General features: G+C 42.7%; 1 protein-coding gene across 4 annotated transcripts in view; it reads right to left on the bottom strand.

Annotated features, from left to right (window-relative positions):
- Positions 1-23,954, bottom strand: part of MYT1 (myelin transcription factor 1) — a 485,419-nt gene that overhangs the window by 144,754 nt on the left and 316,711 nt on the right. The window lies entirely within an intron of this gene.

The raw sequence follows: 23,954 nt of genomic DNA, 5'->3' as shown, positions 1-23,954 counted from the left end.
TCTAGCCAGAACATCTGTATACACAGCGTCGCAGTCTGCAGGGTCCTGTCAGTCCGCCGGCATCACGCAATCTGTCTGAAAGCCGCCGATGAAGGATAGAGTATGAGTGGCAGCTGTTGGGGTGCAAAGACGTGGCCGAGGTCTGAGATTTCATTACAGGAGACAGCGAGCAGATGTATTGCATTAGTCCGTGGCAGGCCGCAGCTCTGTCCTGTGTCATCGCAACTCCATGAACATCAGATGGGACTGTTTCCTCCGCTGCCTGCAGAATGAAATCACTGACTGCTCCACAGGGCCGGGGCACTAATCAGCTATCACAGGAAGTGCATACTCGCCTTGGAAAACTGCCAGTAGTTACGCAAGGAGTACACAGGCTGTCATTGTTGGTGACCTCTTGAAATTTGCCAGCCTGTAATACTGATCTTCTGCCTAGGATAATTTTTAAGGCTACGAAGACATGAGGACTTACGTCACCAGAAACGACTGTTTGTGATCGTTTGGGGTGACCTTCTGCTGTGGGTACACAGGTGTCCCCTGATGTCAGCCGCCTCCTACAGCAGTCCACTGGGCTGGAGAATCCCATGTTGGCCATTATATTAGTTCCCATTACTGTTTATCTCTCCTCCTACTCATCCTTCCCCCTTCCATAAGACAGAACAGTAAATGAGATGCTAATAATTATGGGCTGATGCAAATTGTTTTCTGATGGTCGAGGTAGGGATTTTGAGACTGAAGCAGGACTTATGAACAGCTGAATCTGGAAGTGATGGTGAAAGCTGTACAATGTATCTCAGGAGGTCTGCCCCATATCTCAGGAGGCCTGCCCATATGAAGGCCTGCCCCTATATCTCAGTAGACCTGCCACATACATTATCTCAGGAGCCCTGCCACATATCTCACGTGGCCTGCCACATATCTCAGATGACCTGCCCCATATCTCAAGAAGACTGCCACATATCTCAGGAGGCTTGCCCCAAAACCTCTCATTGCCAAGATGGTGCCACGACCACAGGGATCTGGCCTTTAAAAACTTTTTTACTCCTCTTTCCTTACCCAAGTCCCCCCGACCCTGCTCACCATGTGACTGCACATGTGATATGTGATAGCCCAGCCATGGAAGACCCAAAGGAGTGTTACATTTGCTGCTCCAGGACCTGTAACGCCGCTGAGGACTATGTGCTCGGCAACTGGCCAGCTCACTGCCTGCAGGATGAAGGCAGCAGAGCCAGATAAGCTGCTGGCTGCCAGACCAACGCAGCCCAGTCTCGCACAGAGGAATCCAGCACTACTCAAGAGGTATCCAGCGATCCCACAGAGGGAGCTCACCATTGTTGCAACAGGCCAAACTTCCAGCCCGCCAATAAAGAATTGCAGGCTCCTGCAGGGGGTAAGTTGCACTAGTATCACTGGCTCCCCTAGGCCTACCGTATGGCCGCATCGCCTTGGTCACATCCACCCCAGCCTCTCAGGCTCCTGGCCTGTATCTCAGCCCAGCAGCCACTGCATGGCAGCCAGCACGTTCCCATCTGTAGGAAGGGAGGGAGATCACACCATGCCAGCCTCAGTGCTGTGACTCTCCTGCTCCCCTTGGACATCAGATCTGACCTGATGGAAGACCAGCACAATCCCCATCTGGGTGCATCCATGCCCTCCGACCAATGGGACCAATGGCCGCTCCTCTAGGCAGCAAGCCTGGAGACAAGCCTTACCAGCCACCAGTCTCCATAGCAGTCATGGACTCTCAGTGAACTTGGCCAGACCAGGCCAGGCTCTCATGGCAGCTACACCTATGATGGGAGGGTGTCATATTTGCTGCACTCATTACATGGTGGGTAGAGGCATCATGGTAAATGTGTTTCTTGGGGGATAACAGCATAGTGGCTGCACTTACGATGTAGTGGGGTGGACGACGTATTGTAGGGAGGAGGGGTATCATGTTAGTTGCACTTATTATGGAGAGAGAAGGTAGAGTGTTATGGTGGCTTTGGTTCTTGTGATGGGGGGGGGGGGAGGTTATCATAGTGATTACCCTTAATATAGGGGAAAGAATGGAGTCATGGAGACTGCACTTGTTGTGGGGGGCAGGTCATGGCAATCAAACTAATTTGTTGACCCCTGGTGGGTGGAACCACTGGGGGCCTCATGATTTGTAAAGCCACGTACTCACCAGAAGATGGATTGGGGAACACATGGCGTCACAACCCGATGAAATAGCATTCCCTGATATATTTTTCCACCGTGGAAACATGCAACAGCACACAAAGCTGCAAGCGAGAGTTCAAGCGATCGTGGCACTTTGTGCAGGATTCGCCAGGGGTCTTAAAAATTCTAATTGCCACACATCACAAAACATTGTTCTTCTAATCTCACACATGCACCCACGTAGCAAAATTGCAGAGACAATCGCTTTTCATGCAAGAAAATCACCGGTCGTGATAAAATGCATGAAAAGTCGTGTCATGAGTACGTGCCTTAAAGAACACCTGAAGTGGGAGAGATATGGAGGCTGCCATGTTTATTTCCTTTTAAGCCTCTAATACTTTTACCATAGACCCTGAACAAGCATGCAGCAGTTCAGATGTCTGACTGGATTAGCTCCATTACAGCTGCGAAAAAGACACTACAGCAGCCGAAGAGATCAGTAGGACTGCCAGGCCACTGGTATTGTTTAAAAGAAAATAAAAATGGCAGCCTCCATATCCCTCTCACTTCAGTCATCCCTTTAAGATGCTGCACTCTTATTCCTCTTTGGATCAGTAGAAAGTTTCACATGTACAATATTTAGTTCACCACTCCCAATTACTCATACAGTGTGATGGGAATTGTGGGCCATTGTCCTCCAAACAGGGAAGCGTTGCTATAGTTTCAATAAAGGCACAATGTGAACTTTACTGGCAGTTGTGGAAATTCTTAACATTTCATTTCAACAAAATGAATTGGAAAGGTCATTTATAACAACATTAAGTCCTAATCAGACTTGAGCAGAAACAAACAATCTATGTCTATAGCAGTGGAGCAGCCCTTTAAAGAGGAGGAGGTCCAGCCAAACCTGCATTGTAGTAAGATAAAGGAATGGCCGGGAGTCTACTGATGTAAGTAACACGACTTACCTCTGTGTCCAACCTCTGCAAGCATTCTCCTTCTGACAAAGTTGGTCTTATGGCATTGGCATCTGTTCTGTGACACCTCTGCACTGGGATTAATAACACATGACCATAGTTGACCCTCTTGGTAATCTTTGGAGATGCAGTGCTTACCACCAGGGTACAACGCAGAGGCCCCGGTGATGCAGGAAGTGCCAAGACAAGGACACAAAAGTATAGAAGGTCTCAATTTCAACAAAATACTCTTTGCTCGAGGGGAGTGAAGGTAAGTATGACTTTATTTCGCTGGTCCTACCAAACCTTTTTCCTAAATATTCTGGAAATGATTATTTGCAATCTGTCTGCCTCTTGTCAAATTTTACCCAATTTCCCATTACGTGGCCCTGCACGTCTAAACCTCTAGGGATGTAACCCCTAAACCTCCACTCCCTCCCCACCCACTGTAGTAAGTACATAGATTTGCCTAGTCCAGTAAATGGTGGTAGAGCATGCTGTTTATATAAGAATCTAATCCTGGCAGAGACCCTATCTACATGGTATTTGTATGCCCTATCGGTATTTCTTCTGGGTGTTCATTCTTATCCACTCCCAGCACCTCAGAAAAAAGTTTGGTCAGTATTATACACTATTCGCCGCCTGAAGCCAATAGTTTTCTTGATACCGCCCCCTTTGCATGCTTCTTGGCTGCCAGCTCCTCTCTACTTCCTGTTTCCCTGCATGATGGGAGGGAAACAGGAAGTAGAGAGATGCTGGCTGCTGAGAAGCATGGACACATCACAAGGACAGGTGAGAGATTTACAAAAACACATTGCTGTGACAAGTTCGGCAAGGGGACACAGGAGGGGGCCAATACAGAGGGATAAATTATGTTGGCCTCACCTCTGCTAGGTGTGTGTCACCCCTCCAAGCCCGCATCCTCACTCACAACATCACTGTCCGGTCGCCTCCCCAGGTAATCTGCTGCCTGAAGCAGATGCTCCAGGCTGCATCATGTGTCTGCCCCTCCCCCCCCCCCCGACACACTCACACAAACACACGTCAGAAAAAGGTCTCCCCTACAAGTGCAGCTAGATTCAGTGTTCCTCCCTTCCCACATACAGTATGTATATATATGCAGAGTGGCTGGCGGCCGAAACACATTTTTCAGGTCCATTACCAAGTCCTCCCTTCTTCTGCACTGTGCCTCTCCTATCACTATGGAGCAGAGAGTCTCCGTCCTGATGTCACATGACACGCATCGGGTGCCTCCAAAGTGTGGAGTAGGAGAGGACCCAGCGATAGACCAGATAATTGTGCTCCGCTGCTGCCCCTCTACATATTGATGTCGCCGGTGCTGCCCCCTAGCTTTTGCCACCTAAGTCCTAAGTCACATGGTAGGGCTGATGCTGGCTAGTGAGATGTGGGTAATTCCAAATTGATGCAAATTTTATGCTGCTGCATGTTACATAGTCAGACATCCATTGAGATAAACCAGAAAATGTGATTGGTCCATTTCCAGGCTGCATGAACTTGCATGAAATTAAGTCGGAATAATATGCATACCTACTGGTAGTAAGTTAATTAACTTGGGGCTTCTTCCACAAAATCTGGCAGTAAAGTACAGTCAGTGAGGTTCAGTGAGGTCCACTGAGGAACATTTAGTGGCATGACTCATGAGTTGTTGTTCAGTGTATTTTCTAAAACACTAGAGAAAATGACAGCTCACTTTAAAAATGTTAATTTACAGTAGTGTGTTTTAATCTTTGCTACCTCCAGTATGTACAGTATAAGGTGTTACTCTGTGCTTGTATTGATAGTAAACTAGCTGCAGTGTGTGCTGATATCTGCTACCCCCAATATGTACAGTATAAGCTGTTACTCTGTGCCTGCACTGATAGTAAACTAGCTGCAGTGTGTGCTGATCTCTGTTACTTCCAGTATGTACAGTATAAGCTGTTACTCTTTGACTGTGCTGACAGTAAATTCGCTGCAGTGTGTGCTGATCTTTGCTACCCCCAATATGTACAGTGTAAGCTGTTAGTTCCTGTACGTCAGTAAACTAGCGGCAGTGTGTGCTGATCTCTGCTACATCTAGTATGTATATTATAAGCTGTTACTCCCTGCCTGTGCTGATAGTAAATTAGATGCAGTGTGTGCCGATCTCTGCTACCTCCAGTATGTACAATATAAGCTGATACTCTATGCCTATGCTGATAGTAAATTAGCCGTAGTTTGTGCTACAGAGTAACTACAGTATAACCAGTTACTCTGTACCTGTACTAGCTGCAGTGTGTGCTGATCTCTGCCACCTCCAGTATGTACAGTATAAGCTGTTACTCTGTACCTATACTGATAATAAACTAGCTGCAGTCTGTGCTGATCTTTGCTACCTCCAGTATGTACAGTATAAGCTGTTACTTTGTGCCTGTACTGATAGTAAACCAGCTGCAGTGTGTGCTGATCTCTGCTGCCTCCAGTATGTACAGTACAAGCTGTTACACTCTGCCTGTACTGATAGTAAACTAGCTGCAGTGTGTGCTGATCTCTGCTACCCCAATATGTACAGTATAAGCTGTAACTCTGTGCTTGTACTAATAGTAAACTAGATGCACTGGGTGCTATCCCTGCTACCCCCAGTATGTACAGTATGAGCTGTTACTCTATGCCTGCACTAATAGTAAACTAGCTGCAGGGTGTGCTGGTCTCTGCTGCCTCCAGTATGTACAGTATAAGCTGTTACTCTGTGCCTGTACTGATAGTAAACTAGCTGCAGTGTGTGCTGATCTCTGCCACCTCCAGTATGTACAGTATAAGAAGTTACTCTGTGCCTATATTGATAATAAACTAGCTGCAGTGTGTGCTGACATTCTAACTATTGGTAAAAGTGTATATCAGAAACAGGACAGTAGTGGTTTGGCATGTGGCCAGGCTAAAATCCAGCACTCTATTAGTAGGCAACAAGGTGGTGTACAGGTTAGCACTCCCCAGTCAGGGCACTATCTGCACGGAGTTTGTATGTTCTCCCCGCGTCTGCGTAGGTTTCCTCTGGGCACTTCACTTTCCTCCACCATCCCCCCAAAATCCATACAGATACGTTAACAGGCTTCCCCTAAATTGTCCCTAGACTATGATACATGCACTACACGATACATACATAGACATATGACTATGGTAGGGACTAGATTGTGGGCCCCTTTGAGGGACAGTTAAGTGACAAGGCAATATACTCTGTAAAGCTGTGGAAGATGTCATCGGTATATAAATACTAAATAATAATAGATAGTAGCAGAAACTTAAAGAGGAACTCCAGTGAAAATAATTTAATAAAAAAAAGTGCTTCATTTTTACAATAATTATGTATAAATGATTTAGTCAGTGTTTGCTCATTGTAAAATCTTTCCTCTCCCAGATTCACATTCTGACATGTATTACATGGTGACATTGTTACTGTGGGCAAGTTATGTAGCTGTTTCTAGCTGCTCTGGCTGTTACAGACAGCTTTAAACAGCCATTTCCTGTCTGTGAACATTGTTACATTGTGGCAGTTTGCCCAGAGTACCGCGGTATTCAGAGCCTCTTGTGGGAGGGGTTTCAGCACAAAATTAGTCACACAGCGCCCCCTGATGGTCTGTTTGTGAAAATCATTCTATTTCTCATATAAAAGGGGGTATCAGCTACTGATTGGGATAAATTCTTGGTTGGAGTTTCTCTTTAAACTTTGAGCCTCAAATTGTGGTCTTCCAATTGGCTGCCTGACACCAGTTTCTGGCTTCACTTCTTTTGAATATATTAGGTCAGAGGATTGCACTGTTGTTTATACCACTGACTGTTATGTCTCATCCAATTAGCTTTCTGGGCCTGTAATCATCTGCTGTGTCTGTAAAAATACAGTAATATATATAATATAGTTAGTTTGGAGTGGGAGTAAAAACAAACAAACAAAAAACAACAAAAACAGAACCCTCCCACAAACAAACTTTCTGGGCTGTGTTGAGAGAACACAATTGTAATTTTTGCACACCAAAATGAAATTGAAATCCATTTGCTACTTTTGAATCTCCTTTATGCACTTTTCAGTGAGAGGAAAGCTAAGTTTAATTAAACTTATTTTTATCTAAATTAAAACTGCAAAAAACAGCTGCAGAACCCTGTGGACTTTTTTTCCATCAAAGTCTTCAGCTGTCAAAACCATGTCACAGATCGACGCTGGCGAGTACGGTCCCACGCCGCCGTAATGGAGGGCGATATTAGGAGAGACGCAGAAAATGAAAATATATCTATAGGCCGTGAATGGGGAGCAGCAGTCTGGCCTGGCCTTTGAATTAAAAGGGCAGATGGAGGCATTGCCAAACCTCGATCACAGCTGGGGTGAACGGGCTAAAATTCTGTGAGAACCACTCTCATCAGCTCTCCATATGGAGCGAGATGGGGGCTGGGTTATCCAGGAATGCACCAAAACAAAGACACCAACTTGGAGCGTTTGAAAGGAACAAACTTGGGCATGTATCGAGCTTATTAGTAATTTAGGAGGCCACTATCTTCCTCGAACAGATGTTGTTAAATCAGTGATATAACCAATTGCTGCCATAATTGCTGCACTGCAGTCACTCTCAAAAATAAAATAAAAAATAAAATGCCAAATACAGTATCCATGTTTTGTTGAGGGTGTTTCATGTTTGTCCTTTCTTTACTTCCTCTAAAGTTGAAAAATCCAGCTTAAAATAACCCACAACAATAAATAAATTAGATATATAGAAATATATGGTACCAGACAAAAAAAGTAATTGTTTTTAACATTGTTAATTCAACAACAGCTCAAACTATGTATTTAACTCCGTTCCAGAAATCAAGTGGTCCACTGTTACTGGCATTAATAGGGTTTCTTTTTGTTCCCCTTTCCTGTGGCAAAAAGTTTTTTTCAACTGTTTTGATGTACAGAAAAGATGGCACTTGAAATGCACAGACACGAAAAAGAGAATAGAAAACAAAACAAAACAAAACAAAAAATAACCTGAGCTGTACATCTATCAGAGCTAATTGATATTAAGACTTTCAATACAAGAAGAAAGGTAAAAAAATGAGTATGAAAAGCTTAAAGTGCCACATGTAAGAAGACAAAAAGTCAAGAATAAGAAAGTTTTTCACTTGCTGTTGTCAAAACAAATAAAGAAGTATATAAATAGTAATGAGAATAATATAACATGTGTAAAAAGGGACACATATAAATGTATTAAAGTCATTAAGAAAAAAAATGAATTGTTTTGAGATGGACACAAAAAGCAACCACAAACAATAAAAACGAAAAACAGCAACTTAAAAAAGTTCAGCATCACATATAGCAAAAAATAGACGCTATGAAGGTTTAGTACTCCATTCTATTACAAAAAGACAACCCGAAAAGTTATAAAACTATATGTAAGGTAAAAAGTTGAAAAACTTGTTTAAAATGTTCAACAACTATTACAATCTAAACAAAATTAAAAAAGGTAAAGTTAGAAAACATAAAAGAAAAAATATTCTTCTAGTGTTTTGGTTTTTGCGGCAGGACTCATCAATAAAAATAAAATTACAAAAAATGTAAAGCAAAAAAACCCCCCTCCTGATGATGTTTTGATGCAAGCAACAAAGAACAGCAAATAAAACAAACAAAAGAACAGTGCCACAAAAAAATTGAACAAAAAACTAAAATTACAAAATATTTAAACAAAAATATCTTCCTAATGCTGCTTAAATTTCAACAATAAAAATAGCAAGAAAACTCAACAAAAAAAATGAAAAGAAAAAGTTACAAAAACTTTTATTTTTAGAGATTTACAAAAACCCCATTGAAGGCATAGTCAAAAGGAAACAATAAAAAATAACAATACTGAAAAAATGATCAGTAATTTCACCATGATTTAGTGTAAATCTGTGTCTTACAGTTAGAGTGAAGAAAACAACAGCTACCAATTTCTGCAGATTGCATGGCTGCTCTTGTGATAAAAAAAAGAGAGGAAAGTTTTTTTTTTCGGTTTTTTTTTTTGTGTGTGGGGTAGGACAGGTGGCAGAAGTAATGGTTGCTTGGAACAAAGCAGAGCTATTAATGTGAGAATAGGGTATGGAGTCATTTGGCTCAGCAGGGCTGGGGATGGTGAGGTTGAAAAGACCATCGAGAGATAATGGGCCGTTGGGCACGTCTGGGGTGGAGATTCAAAGTTTGTGGAGGCCTGATAAGCCCACTTTTAATTCCTCTTGTTCTTCTCAATAGTACAACCCCACTCTCGCCAATATATATTCCTTGTCGACAAAAGTACATTGTTACACAGTTACGGGTGTTTTTGTTAGATAAAATCATTACGATGAAAAAGAAGAATTTTTTTTAACTTTCTCACACTGTGGAAAGGTGAGAAAAGTTCTTTTAAATTATTATCTAAAGAATACATGAATATTAAAGTTGTAATTATTAAGATTAAAGTAATTAAAGTGTTTGTATGAAGCCTGCTTTGTGTGAACCGTAAAATGCCTTGGCGGAATTCATAAACAATTTCAAAAATGAAAGCGCAAAAAGTTATGTTTTTATTTTGATGTTGAATGAACAGAACATTTATGTAAACCTTCTTCATTTAAGACCTAACAATTATGGAAGGAATGCAAATAAACGTAAACCAATATTTAATTTGCCTCTAGAAATAAACGCGAAATGTAATTCCACTTTCATTCAAAAATTCATCATAGCGTATACAAGTTCTGCTATTGAAAATGACCTTTCCATTTCAATTTGCAGTCAAGTGTGATTTTCTAAAATTGCTAGTGTGTTTACATTTCACCTTTTGGTAACCATAGCAACGATTTAGTGTTTGAAGCCTTCTTTAACATAGAGCCTGCCTTGAAATGCCTATTTCCTAACATGCAAAAGTTAGCTGCACATAGCAGGACACTTTGTCAGGGCTGGTACACACCAGGGGCACTTCCGAATGCTTTTAAAAACGCTAGCACTTTAAAAAGCACTTGGCTAATGTATTACAATAGGATGGATCACACCAGAGCGACGTGATTATTTCCCAAATGCAAACGTGCGTCCTGCAACATTTCTTGATTGATTTTTGAGGCGATTCAGCCTTAATGTTACGTATAGGAAAGTGAAAAATCACTCTGAAAAGCGCTAGATCAGAGCGATTTTCCAAGCGTTTTTGTGACAAAACCAGTACACTAGCAGCTGTACTGTACATAAAAAAATGGTACCCAAAAATGCTCCAATCGCTAGGTATAAATAGAAAATCACTAGGCACATGCCTAGTGTAAAAAAAAACCTTCAAAAAGCGCTGAGCGTTTGCGATTACGTTAGCACTTTTAGGTGTGCACTGGCCCTTCCTTTTTTTTTCACAACTGATGCTCATTGAATGTAGTACAAAAGGCCGACATTCCCATTTAGAGTCTTCGAATAGGAACCCTTTGTAATGGCTGCTGTTCATGTGTTGACATCATCAAGGTTAGAAACTTAAGTCATGTTTGCTAATAATCGTGCAATGCATATATCTTTCCTGTTTTCCTACACAAATGTTGATATTAATTGGAAGAGACCATGGAATAAGCCTGAAAACCGATAAACTATAATATGCATAACAAGCTTTTACCTACAGTGAAAACCACATGAAGAAAACATTTTTCAGATGCACTCAGGAGAAGCAACACGGTTAGTAAGAGTGTCAGGAGGAAGTCCAATGGTGTCAGGAGGAAATCCTACACGGTCATCGGGAGGTCAAACCATTTTACCTTTAAGGCCACTGTATTGATCCTTTAATGTGATTAATGGTTTCGCTGACCAATACAAATGATTAAGATCTCAGCTGACTTTGCTTCAGTTTCTGTAAGCAGTAAATATTCAGCCAGGCAGTAGGTAACTTTTAATCATGTACTTTAAAGTCGTAAGTCTAATTTTATGTTAAAGAAGTTTCAAATCAAGTTTGCGTCAAACATTATTTAGTAAAAAGAATTATATATTCACTAAAAATATATATTGATTGTAAACAACTTTTATTTCATTGTTTTTGTCAGTAATTCTTTTTTTTCTGGACTCTCTACAGATATAATAACAATTCTACCAGCATTAATCAAGGATTTATGTAGTAAAGTGACACATCATTTATTTTATTTTAATGGCATTTATAAAGCCACTTAAAAAAGTTGTAGCTTTGTAATAAAATGGCTCTGGTCAATTTTGCTCATTTTTAACTTCAAGTTGAAAAAGTTTACAAACTGATCGTGTATCATATTAAGTTACTGAATTTTTAAATAAAAAACTTTAGGTTGCAAACCAATATAGAAAGACGGAATAAATCCTGGATGCAGCATCGCCACCCCTCTCCCCAGCCTCCCCAATAAACTTTGGCCCTTATTCAATTCACTATTTCTCCCAAGTTTTCTCCCAGAAGATAATTTTTCCTTTTCAGCTTAAAATATCTTTTAAGAACTTTGCCATTGAAAAAGTATTAAAAGCAAGTGAATGTAAGTAAGTTAATGCAAACTGTATAGAAATCAGATGCTCTGCTAGTTGGTCCAACCACAAGCTGCATATCATTTTGTATGCACACCAGGGATGGACTCACAAGTAATCACAAGTCTGTAAGGACTCGAATTCGTAATTAAAATGAACCGTAATTGCCGCAGCTGAGCGGCTGGATAAGGGGTTATTTACCCACAATTCCACCGTCCTGCCTGCACTCCAAATAGCTTGCAAGCGTTCTATTGGACATGTTGCAAGCCTCACTATGCACACTTCCTCCTTCAAGCAGGAAGAAGAAAGTGCGCCGTGGTGAGGCTTTCAACAGATCCAATAAGACACGTGCAAGCTATTTTGAGCGTAGGCAGGACGGCGGAATTGTGGGTAAATAACCCCTTATCCAGCCACTCAGCTGCGGCAATTAAGGCTCATTTTAATGACGGATTTGAGTCCTTAAGGACTCGTGATTACTTGTGAGCCCATTCCTGATGCACACTGAAGTTGTTAACATCTTATTGCCCATCTCTACTTATCAGCAGCACGGCGGTGTATTGGTCAGCGATCTCGCCTTGCAGCGCTTAGTCTCCGGTTCGTTTCCCACGTAGGGCACTATCTGCACAGAGTTTGTATGTTCCCCCCGTGTCTATAATGGTTTCCTCCGGGCACTCCGGTTTCCTCCCACATTTCAAAAACATACAGATAAGTTAATTGGCTTTCCCCTAAATTGGCCCTAGACTACGATACATACACTACATGATACATATATACATACATAGACATGGTAAGGATTAGACTGTGAGCCCCTCTGAGGGACAGTTAAGTGACAATATATACTCTGTACATCGATGCGGAAGATGGCGCTATATAAATAATAATAATGAGGGTATTGGCGACTAACAGATACCGCTGTGACTCATGGGAAGTGTAGTCCTGCACTCAACAGGCAGTAGTTGTAGGAGACAGAATCAGCCCATTCCCAAAGCTCTAAGGGAGCAAGAATGATGCAGTCAGAATATTAACCACAACTGAAGTATGTCCAGCCTAAATAAATACTCCAAAAAAATATTTTTATACAGTTTTAGTTTACATAAGTTACATAAAATGTAAGCTCTTTTACAATGTATTATTATGACTAAAGGTACCTAGGATTTTGAACAACCAAAACAACAATCTGAAATATTTCAGCATTATACAGAAGAAGCAACAATGGCCTCGATTCATAAAGCATTACCTCATGCGATAATGCTGAAAACAGCAGACTTTACTGACCACTTAGCAAAATGTCAATTCATAAAGGCTGTTACCGCATGAAAAGCTGAAATTACCGACCAGGGAGATAAATTACCGACTTGGCTGTAGTTACCGACAACACGTCAGTAAATTGTCAGCAAATGTCAATTCATAAAGCCTTCAACAAGCGGTAAGCCTGGCGGTAGTTACCGACACCTCTAGTGAGGCGATAACAAGTTACGACAGCTCTGACAGCTCTGATGAATGCAAAGTGCAGAGAGCCGAAGTCTGTTTGAGTCATCAGTGGAGAGAGCCAGAGAGCCCTCTGTGTGAATCATTTGAGCAGGCAGGGAAAGACTGTGTGACTCATCTGTCTGAGTCATCAGTGGAGAGAGCCTTCTGTGTGAGTCATTTGAGCAGGCAGGGAAAGACTGTGTGACTTATCTGTCTGAGTCATCAGTGGAGAGAACCAGAGAGCCGTCTGTGTGATTCAGTTCTGCAGGGCAAAGAGAGAATTGAGACACTGCTCTACTCTACCGCTCAATGGGCTGCGGTAATTTACCGACCTCCAAGGGCAGCTGGGGAAATCTTTATGAATTAGCACACAGACCAGGAAAATACCGAGTGCGGTATTTTCCCGACAAGATTTTTTTATCGCACTGCTGTTTAGGAATCGAGGCCAATATCGGGTAACTGTGCTCATAAGTCATTTGCCCTTATTCAATTAACTTTTTTCAGAATTTTCTCATAGGACATCATTTTTCATCTTCTTTATAAGATAACTTTTCAACATAGTACTAAAGTAAAACAGTACTGTTAAAACAACTTTTAGTATTTTTCTTGCTTGTTAGTGTTTTTAACTCATTTTCTGACAAGAGTACATATGCAATTAACTTTTTCTCCTGAGTTTTCTCCTTGGTGGTATTTTCAAACGTGTCAATAAAATGCCTTCTAAACCACCAGCAAGCAAAAAATGCTCAAAATAATTTTGGTACTTTTCCAGTGCAAAGTGACTAAAAAGTTATTCTAAATCGAAGATTAAAAATTATCTCCTTGGAGAAAACTCAGGAGAAAAAATTAATTTTATATGGGACATAGTCATCAATGGAAAGATATTGTTTGGCACTCACTGTAACTATTTAGCTTAGAAGTGCAGGTATCCTAAAAGGCCATTAATACAAAAATAAAAATGTTATATTGATTTGTTTATCAATACTACACACAGATATTACTGGCTGCTATTTTTAAGCCATTATTTATAAGGTAATGTTTGGTTAAGTGTTAGTGGAAATCACAGTGAAAACCAATGTTATTCCCTTCTTTTAGTAAACGCATAAGAAATCTCAGTTTTTGCATTCTACTATGCCTGACGAAGAGATCTGAGCTGTCTCGAAAGCTCGAAAAAGAACGTTTATCCTCTATTCCTCATCAAAAATGATCATCAAATAGTAACCTCTGTTTTTGAAAGAAAGGGTATGTTGTTAAATTTCTGGATTATTTTGTAAGGCACTTCATTTTTTATTCTTGATTTTACCAGTTTTGGTATTATTGAAAGGACCACTATTGCAAAAATTGTAAACTTTAAAATATATGTAAACACATAAATAAGAAGTAGGTTTCTTCCAGAGTAAAATGAGCCATAAATTACTTTTCTCCTATGTTGCTGTCACTTACAGTAGGCAGTGGAAATCTGAAAGAACCGACAGGTTTTGGACTAGCCCATCTCCTCATGGGGGATTTGCAGGGTTTTGTTTATTTTCAAAAGCAGTTAGTGAATGGCAGTTGCTCTGTCCAACTGCCAAAAAAAGTGTGAAGCGAGCTGGGAAGCTGGCCAGCATTTTTGTATAAATCCTTTTCGGGGAATGTCTTTATAAAGGATAAAAGCCTTGCTGAGAATCCCCTATGAAGAGATGGACTAGTCCAAAACCTGTCGGTTCTGTCAGATTTCTATAACCTACAGTAAGTGACAGCAACATAGGAGAAAAGTAATTTATGGCTCATTTTACTCTGGAAGAAACATACTTCCTATTCATATATACTTACACATATTTTTAATTTTAACAATTTTTCGCGTTAGTGGTCCTTTAATAAAATCACAACAAGGTAAAACATATACAGCTTTTGGAAGCTAAGGCTAAATATCTTAGCTGGAGAAGTACAATGCTCCCTGTCTTTCTCATATTTAATCTTTTTCACAGTCCACAGGTCACGGCAGCTTGTAGCAGGCGGCTTACATGCAGCAATCCGGCCTGAGACTGTTGCTGACAATACAATTTAGAGGAACAATCTATGACTGATCAAGGCCCCAGGGAAATTTAGGCAATGGGGACAAGGGAAGTGATAACTAGAGCAGATGGCGTGTAGGGAAGTGACCGAGGAATACTATGCCGACAGGCGGGCCTATCACAAGTATGGTCACCCTTTCAAATCTTTTTAAACAATCTGCTACTAAATAAAGTTTGCAAGGCTCAGAGCATGAAAAGGGGATTTGCCAAGCTCTAAAAAAAATTCAAGTTTCAAAAACAGTGGTGAAAAAAATAAATAAAAAAATCGAAGAACAACACATTGGGCCTGATATACAAGTTTTCTCCTAGGTGATATTTTCACACCGCTTCTCAATAAAATGACCTTTTTTAAAATCATCAGCAAGTAAGAAAATACTCAAAATAATGTTACTTTTTCCACCTACTTTTTGGCACTTTTTTCAATTGCAAATTGCTGAAAAGTTATTGTAAAGAGAATAAGAAGAATTATTTCAGAGGAAAAAAAGGGAATTTGATAGGACTGTGTGGCCCTAAGTTTTTTTCCCAGGTGATAGTTTCACATTATAATGCCATTTAAGTCACCAGCAAGCAAAAAAAACACTCATAATTTTGGCGCTCCTTTTTTTTAATTGTTGAGTGCAAAAGATATTTTAAGCAGAAGATGAAAAATGTACTCCTAGGAGAAAACGCAGGTTATATAAAGTTAATTAAATAAGGGCCATTATGTTTTGTAAAAGAAAAAAAGTAAAAAAGGGTGAATTCTATAACCTGACCGTAACAATGGAAGGGTTAGCCCAGCAGTGGTTTATTTTATTCCAAGGCAGGAAGCCTAATGTTTTCCAGTAACCCTTGCCAATACTCACCTACTACGGTCGTCTATCTTGTTGGTGCTCAGCTACTATATAGTTCGCTTTGTTGCCCAAACCAAACACCTGGCACAACTCGACTATTGACTTGGCTAACATCTCTCTTCGGCTGTTGTGCTGTTGGTGCTGGGATGTATGGGGTGTCAGGTAGTGGTAGTGTCTCTGATGGGGGGGACAAGTCATGCTCTCTGGAGTAGTTCATCTACTTTGGTCCTCTTCTGTCACTTTTTGCCTGCAACAGTTGCCACACGCCGGGTTTTTTGATGTATGTTTGGGGTTGTCCTGCTGGAAGACCCAAGATCTCGGACGCAAACTTAATACTTTTCTGTGAGAAATACCTGATTTTCTGGAGAAATGTAAGAGGTGCCAACAATTTTTGCCATGACATCATCATTCAGGCCAAGAGACTTGAGATGTCATGCCTTGGAACCAGGGACGGTTCCAGACTTTTTGCTGCCTGAGGCAAACTTGTGAGGATGCCCCCCCTCCACCCTCTGCCCCTCCGATTTGGAATTATTGCACAGCACTGAAAATTTTTCACCCTCAGTATAGGTAGGTAGATAGGCAGCCAGATATAGTTGCCCCAAGTATAGGTAGCAAGTATAGTTGCCGCAGTATAGGTAGTATAGTTGCCCCAGTATAGCTAGCATAGTCTCCCCAGTTTAGCTAGTATAGTTGCCGCAGTATAGGTAGTATAGTTGCCCTAGTATAGTTGCCCCAGTATAGCTTGTATAGTTGCAGCAGTATAGCTAGTATAGTTGCCCCAGTATAGCTAGTATAGTTTCCCCAGTATAGCTGCCACAGTATAGGAAGTATAGTTGCCACAGTATAGGTAGTATAGTTGCCACAGTATAGCTAGTATAGTTGCCCCAGTATAGCTAGGATAGTTGCCGCAGTATAGCTAGTATAGTTTTCCCATTATACAGTAGCTAGTATAGTTGCCTCAGTATAGCTAGAATAGTTGCCTCAGTATAGCTAGTATAGTTGCCGCAGTATAGGTAGTATAGTTGCCCTAGTATAGTTGCCCCAGTATAGCTTGTATAGTTGCAGCAGTATAGCTAGTATAGTTGCCCCAGTATAGCTAGTATAGTTGCCCCAGTATAGCTGCCACAGTATAGGAAGTATAGTTGCCACAGTATAGGTAGTATAGTTGCCACAGTATAGCTAGTATAGTTGCCCCAGTATAGCTAGGATAGTTGCCGCAGTATAGCTAGTATAGTTTTCCCATTATACAGTAGCTAGTATAGTTGCCTCAGTATAGCTAGAATAGTTGCCTCAGTATAGCTAGTATAGTTGCCGCAGTGTAGGTAGTATAATCGACCCAGTATAGGTAGTATAGTTGCCCCAGTATAGCTAGTATAGTTGCCGCAGTATAGCTAGTATAGTTGCTAGAGATGTAGCGAACGGTTCGCCGGCGAACGGTTCCAGGCGAACTTTGGTGGTTCGTGTTCGCCTGGAACAGGCGAACTTTTGCGGAAGTTCGATTCGCCCCATAATGCACTATGAGGGTCAACTTTGACTCTCTGCATCACAGTCAGCAGGCACATTGTAGCCATTCAGGCTACACCAAGCCCTGGAGCCCCCCCCCCCCTTATATAAGGCAGGCTCGCTGGCCATGACACTCACTCGTGTGCCTGCTGCAAATAGACAGACTAGGGAGAGCTGCTGTAGATTTTTTCTCCTAGGGAAAGATTAGTTAGGCTCTTGGCTTGCTCCTGGCTGATTGTTATTGCTAAAATAGCACCCCTCAACAGCTCTTTTGAGAGCTAATGTTTTCCTGATGTGTTTTTTTTTGTGTGTGTTGCTCACTGACACTGACATTATACAGCCCTATCTGTTGCAGCTGGACCTTGGTAATTTTTATTACTGTGCCAGCCAGGCCCTGCCTAACTATCTATACTGGGACACCTACCTATGCCTACCTAACTACTGGGACACCTACTTACCTATACGGGGACACCTACCTACCTACCTATACTAGGGGATCTGCCTATGCCTACCTACCTATACTGGGACTCCTACCTATGCCTAGTAACTACTGTGACACCTACCTATGCCTACCTACCTATACTGGATCTCCTACCTATGCCTAGCTAACTACTGAGGCACCTACCTATGCCTACCTACCTATACTGGGACTCCTACCTATGCTTACCTACCTATACTGGGTCTCCTACCTATGCCTAGCTAACTACTGAGGCACCTACCTATGCCTACCTACCTATACTGGGACTCCTACCTATGCCTACCTACATACAAGAAGATAATAAGGTCGTTGCTTCATTGTGGACAGACCAAATTTGATCAGCTGGACAGTCACTGTTGTTCTATCATTGAGCTACCACAGCCCGGCAACCATATGGGCTGGAAAACTGCCACGGCCTGCATTCTGGCCATGTTGAGCATCAGTCCAGCACGGCCGTCACTACGCAAACAGCTGTTTGCGGTGCGTTACACAGTGAGTTTAGTGTGTCAGTGTGAAGCAGTATTCTAATTACACTCCCTGATTGATGTATACACATGCAAGATGTTTGAAAGCACTTTAGGCCTGCAATTTAGCATTCAATGTGATTTCTGCCCTTAAAACGCTGCTTTGCGTCAAATCCAGATTTTTCCCCTGGACTTTTGGCATGTATCCCACTCCGCCATGCCCCCCTCCAGGTGTTAGACCCCTTGAAACATGTTTTCCATCACTTTTGTGGCCAGCATAATTTTTTCTATTTTTCAAAGTTCGCCTCCCCATTGAAGTCTATTGCGGTTCGCGAACTTTTCCGCGAACCGAACCTTCCGCGAAAGTTCGAGAACGGGGTTCGCGAACCGAAAATCGGAGGTTCGCGACATCACTAATAGTTGCCCCAGTATAGGTAGTATAGTTGACTCAGTATAGCTAGTATAGCTAGTATAGTTGCCTCAGTATAGCTAGTATAGTTGCTGCAGTATAGCTAGTATAGGTAGTATAGTTGCCTCAGTATAGCTAGTATAGTTGCCCCCCAGTATAGCTAGTATAGTTGCCGCAGTATAGCTAGTATAGTTGCTAGAGATGTAGCGAACGGTTCACCGGCGAACGGTTCCAGGCGAACTTTGGTGGTTCGTGTTCGCCTGGAACAGGCGAACTTTTGCGGAAGTTCGATTCGCCCCATAATGCACTATGAGGGTCAACTTTGACTCTCTGCATCACAGTCAGCAGGCACATTGTAGCCATTCAGGGTACACCAAGCCCTGGAGCCCCCCCCCCCCCCCCCCCTTATATAAGGCAGGCTCGCTGGCCATGACACTCACTCGTGTGCCTGCTGCAAATAGACAGACTAGGGAGAGCTGCTGTAGATTTTTTCTCCTAGGGAAAGATTAGTTAGGCTCTTGGCTTGCTCCTGGCTGATTGTTATTGCTAAAATAGCACCCCTCAACAGCTCTTTTGAGAGCTAATGTTTTCCTGATGTGTTTTTTTTTGTGTGTGTTGCTCACTGACACTGACATTATACAGCCCTATCTGTTGCAGCTGGACCTTGGTAATTTTTATTACTGTGCCAGCCAGGCCCTGCCTAACTATCTATACTGGGACACCTACCTATGCCTACCTAACTACTGGGGCACCTACTTACCTATAAGGGGACACCTACCTACCTACCTATACTAGGGGATCTGCCTATGCCTACCTACCTATACTGGGACTCCTACCTATGCCTAGTAACTACTGTGACACCTACCTATGTCTACCTACCTATACTGGATCTCCTACCTATGCCTAGCTAACTACTGAGGCACCTACCTATGCCTACCTACCTATACTGGGACTCCTACCTATGCTTACCTACCTATACTGGGACTCCTACCTATGCCTACCTACATACAAGAAGATAATAAGGTCGTTGCTTCATTGTGGACAGACCAAATTTGATCAGCTGGACAGTCACTGTTGTTCTATCATTGAGCTACCACAGCCCGGCAACCATATGGGCTGGAAAACTGCCACGGCCTGCATTCTGGCCATGTTAAGCATCAGTCCAGCACGGCCGTCACTACGCAAACAGCTGTTTGCGGTGCGTTACACAGTGAGTTTGGTGTGTCAGTGTGAAGCAGAACTATAATTACACTCCCTGATTGATGTATACACATGCAAGATGTTTGAAAGCACTTTAGGCCTGCAATTTAGCATTCAATGTGATTTCTGCCCTTAAAACGCTGCTTTGCGTCAAATACAGATTTTTCCCCTGGACTTTTGGCATGTATCCCACTCCGCCATGCCCCCCTCCAGGTGTTAGACCCCTTGAAACATGTTTTCCATCACTTTTGTGGCCAGCATAATTTTTTCTATTTTTCAAAGTTCGCCTCCCCATTGAAGTCTATTGCGGTTCGCGAACTTTTCCGCGAACCGAACCTTCCGCGAAAGTTCGAGAACAGGGTTCGCGAACCTAAAATCGGAGGTTCGCGACATCACTAATAGTTGCCCCAGTATAGGTAGTATAGTTGACTCAGTATAGCTAGTATAGCTAGTATAGTTGCCTCAGTATAGCTAGTATAGTTGCTGCAGTATAGCTAGTATAGGTAGTATAGTTGCCTCAGTATAGCTAGTATAGTTGCCCCCCAGTATAGCTAGTATAGTTGCCGCAGAATAGCTAGTATAGTTTCCACCAGTGCCTGGCTGCTCTCCCTCCCTCCCTGCCGCTCTGTTACGCTCTTACTCATCTGGCTTCCTCAATGTTCTTCCCCGGCCGGTCCCCTCTCCTTCGTCACAGAACACTCCAGACTGTCACAGCAGTGCGACCCGGCTGCTGTGCAGCAGAAACAGAATAGCGCTTCCCCTGGTAACGGCAATATACAGGAAGTACTTACTTCCTGTATATCGCCGCTGAAGGGAACCGCTATTCTGTTTCCTCTACACATCGGCCGGGTCGCACTGCTGTAACTGACTGAAGTCTTCTATGACGAAGGAGAGGGGACCAGTCGGGGAAGAACATAGAGGAAGCGGCCGCCATCTCAGAAGACAAGGGGGAAGGAAAGGGGCAGGCACGATGCAGCAGGAAGGGGAAGCGGTCAAGATTTCGCTTCAGGGTCTATACCGCCTGAGGAAGCTGCCTCACCTGGCGCCATGGGCCACGCAGCCCTACTTTGAACTTTAACTACAAAAACTCTATCTATTAAAGAGGAGCTGTTAGGTATAAGGTCTCAGAGAAAAAAAACACATATCAGTAGCTAAATATTGGCTGTACTTACATTACATATGCATTTCACTGTCCACGTTTGGATTTCACTGAATTTTTATATAGTACCGTATATTCCGGCATATAAGACGACTGGGCGTATAAGACGACCCCCCAACTTTTCCAGGTAAAATATAGAGTTTGGGATATACTCGCCGTATAAGACTACCCCTCTTCCAACGCACACCAAATAAAAATAAATAAATCATGTACTGGTGCTGTGTATGAACAGATACTGGTGCTGTACTGTATGTGTTACCCAGTATATAACAGTATATAGTCAATTGACTTGTTGCATTGGTCAACTCTCCTTCTGTAGACTGGTCAGCTCTCCTTGTCTACCTGTTTATCAGAGCGGTATGGAAGAATAGATTGCGCTCAGCAGGGAGATCTGAGAGTCGGTAACAGGATAGGGCGTATCACCCGGCATCAATGACACCCGGCGTATAAGACAACCCCCAACTTTTCAGAAGATTTTCAAGGGCTAAAAGGTAGTCTTATACGCAGGAATATACAGTATTTGCAGAGAATGATGCTCCTGACAGCTCATGGCAGGTTCCATGTTTGTCTGTCTCCTATGAAGCCAATTGTGTCGTCATGTCCTCCAGGCTTCCTGATGATTCGACTCACAAAAAAGATCCTATTAATTAGCCATGTGGCTAGGAACAATAGCGGACTCATGCAGTATACTCTGCCCTGTGATTTTTCAGTGCTGTGAGCTGGACTGCATTACAAGCTGCTGTAACATGAGCCTGTAACTTCTCAATAGCAGCCGAGGTGAGGACCCAAGGTGGGGAGAAGCAGCCCCAGAATGCTTTGCAGTATGTTATGCGGCCTCTCGTCCTTTTAAGAGCTTGGGAATAACAGCCTTGCTGTTCAGCACACATCAAAAGTAAGAGAGATTTTTAACTTAAGTATTGCCTTTTTGGCCTCCTTCTAAACTGTTTAACACAGGAGAATAGAGGTTTAAATTAGCTTTTGCAGCCTGACAGTTACTTTTTAAGTCAAATACTTCAGACCAGTACCAAAAAGGTTTGGGGCATCTCCACAGCATAGGAACTAGGTCTCCTGTCTGAGAGTTACACCGTTGGCATGCAGGGACAGTCCTAAAGCCCATCTGGAAAAGTCTCCTAGGAGTCAAATTGGATCTATGGATTTTGCTAAGTTGAGTCAACTTATTAAGTGACAATCAAGGTACTGTCTCCAGGATTTCTTGCCAGTCCTCCTCAGAAATCTGACTGACATCGGCCTCATACTGGATTTATGTTTGACCTTTCTGGCCAGAGTTGATCAACATGGCAAGAAAATTCTGCCCGCCCGTTGTCAATGCCTAGAGACCTGACTTGTACTTCTCTTCCCCACGACATTTCTGTTACCTGGAAGCCACAATGCTCCTCCCTCCCCCGTGAAATAACAATGCTTCTTCTATCTGCTTTTTTGATAATTGCTTTCAGAATATCTGAGCGGAAGATAAAGCGGAGCTTTTGTTGCCGTGTTTCCAGAGGCTCCCCGCTGATTTAATAAGTGTCAAAAAATTGCCTGTTTTATGAGAATTACCACTCGATATGCCAAAACAAAATGCAGAGCCGTTCTGTAGTGTCATTTCTTTTTCCGTGACTATGGAGGATGATGAGCAGATCGATCTGGGAAGAATCACGCCAGTTTTTGTACAATCTAGCAAATATGATGCTTTCCAGCGAGTGACATGCTTCCATTGTCCGGAACTGCTTTTAACCACCCTGGCATTCTGATTAAATCGCCAGGGTGGCTGCGGGAGGGTTTTTTTTAAATTAAAAAAAACTATTCCATGCAGCCAACTGAAAGTTGGCTGCATGAAAGCCCACTAGAGGGCGCTCCGGAGGCGTTCTTCCGATCGCCTCCGGCTGCCAGAAGTAACACGGAAGGCCGCAATAAGCGGCCTTCCGTGTTTCGCTTACCTCGTCGCCATGGCGACGAGCGGAGTGACGTCATGGACGTCAGCCGACGTCCTGACGTCAGCCGCCTCCGATCCAGCCCTTAGCGCTGGCCGGAACTGTTTGTTCCGGCTACGCTGGGCTCGGGCGGCTGGGGGGACCCTCTTTCGCCGCTGCACGCGGCGGATCGCCGCGCTGCAGCGGCGATCAGGCAGCACACGCAGCTGGCAAAGTGCCGGCTGCGTGTGCTGCTTTTTATTTCATTGAAATCGGCCCAGCAGGGCCTGAGCGGCAGCCTCTGGCGGTGTTGGACGAGCTGAGCTCGTCCAGACCGCTCAGCAGGTTAAAGTCATCCTCTGCCTCTCTTTCGTATATTTGCACTGCTTATCATCTCCATGCCGTTCGTATCAGCACTTCAGTGCCCAATGCTAAGGTCCCTAAATGGAAGGTAAAACTGGGGTCATGTGACAGCTGAGAACATTTTTTGTACTAAATGTAGTCTAGATTTGCTGGATTTATGCAGGCTATCCCACAATTTTCCAGCCTTCATAGATTAGTAATGAGCAGAGGGAGGAATCATTTCTTAATATAAACATTATAATTATAAGGATCCCTCGTGTGGCATGTCCTGTCGGTTACAGTGGAGCTGCAACTGAGCAGTTTTGATTTCTCTGCCTGCATTTGGTTGCTTAGTTTTGATGCATTCGCATGGGTCTCATTACCATCTGCAATCACTCTGCAGTTCAGAGTGGCTCAGGATGTTGTCATGAATTCACCTATGGCTTGCTGTAGTTGAACTGCAGCCAGACAGCTGTGGATTTCTTACATGCATGTGGCTGCATAATTTGGCATGCATTTGTAATAGAAAATTTTTATTGTCATTGTAACAACCGAAATTGTACAACGAAATTCTAAAGTGCA

This window comes from Hyperolius riggenbachi, chromosome 12 (genome assembly GCF_040937935.1).
Source record: "Hyperolius riggenbachi isolate aHypRig1 chromosome 12, aHypRig1.pri, whole genome shotgun sequence".
In the NCBI taxonomy this organism is placed as follows: Eukaryota; Metazoa; Chordata; class Amphibia; order Anura; family Hyperoliidae; genus Hyperolius; species Hyperolius riggenbachi.
Note: the sequence above shows the minus strand (reverse complement) of the source record. Positions and strands in the feature narration are given on the sequence as shown.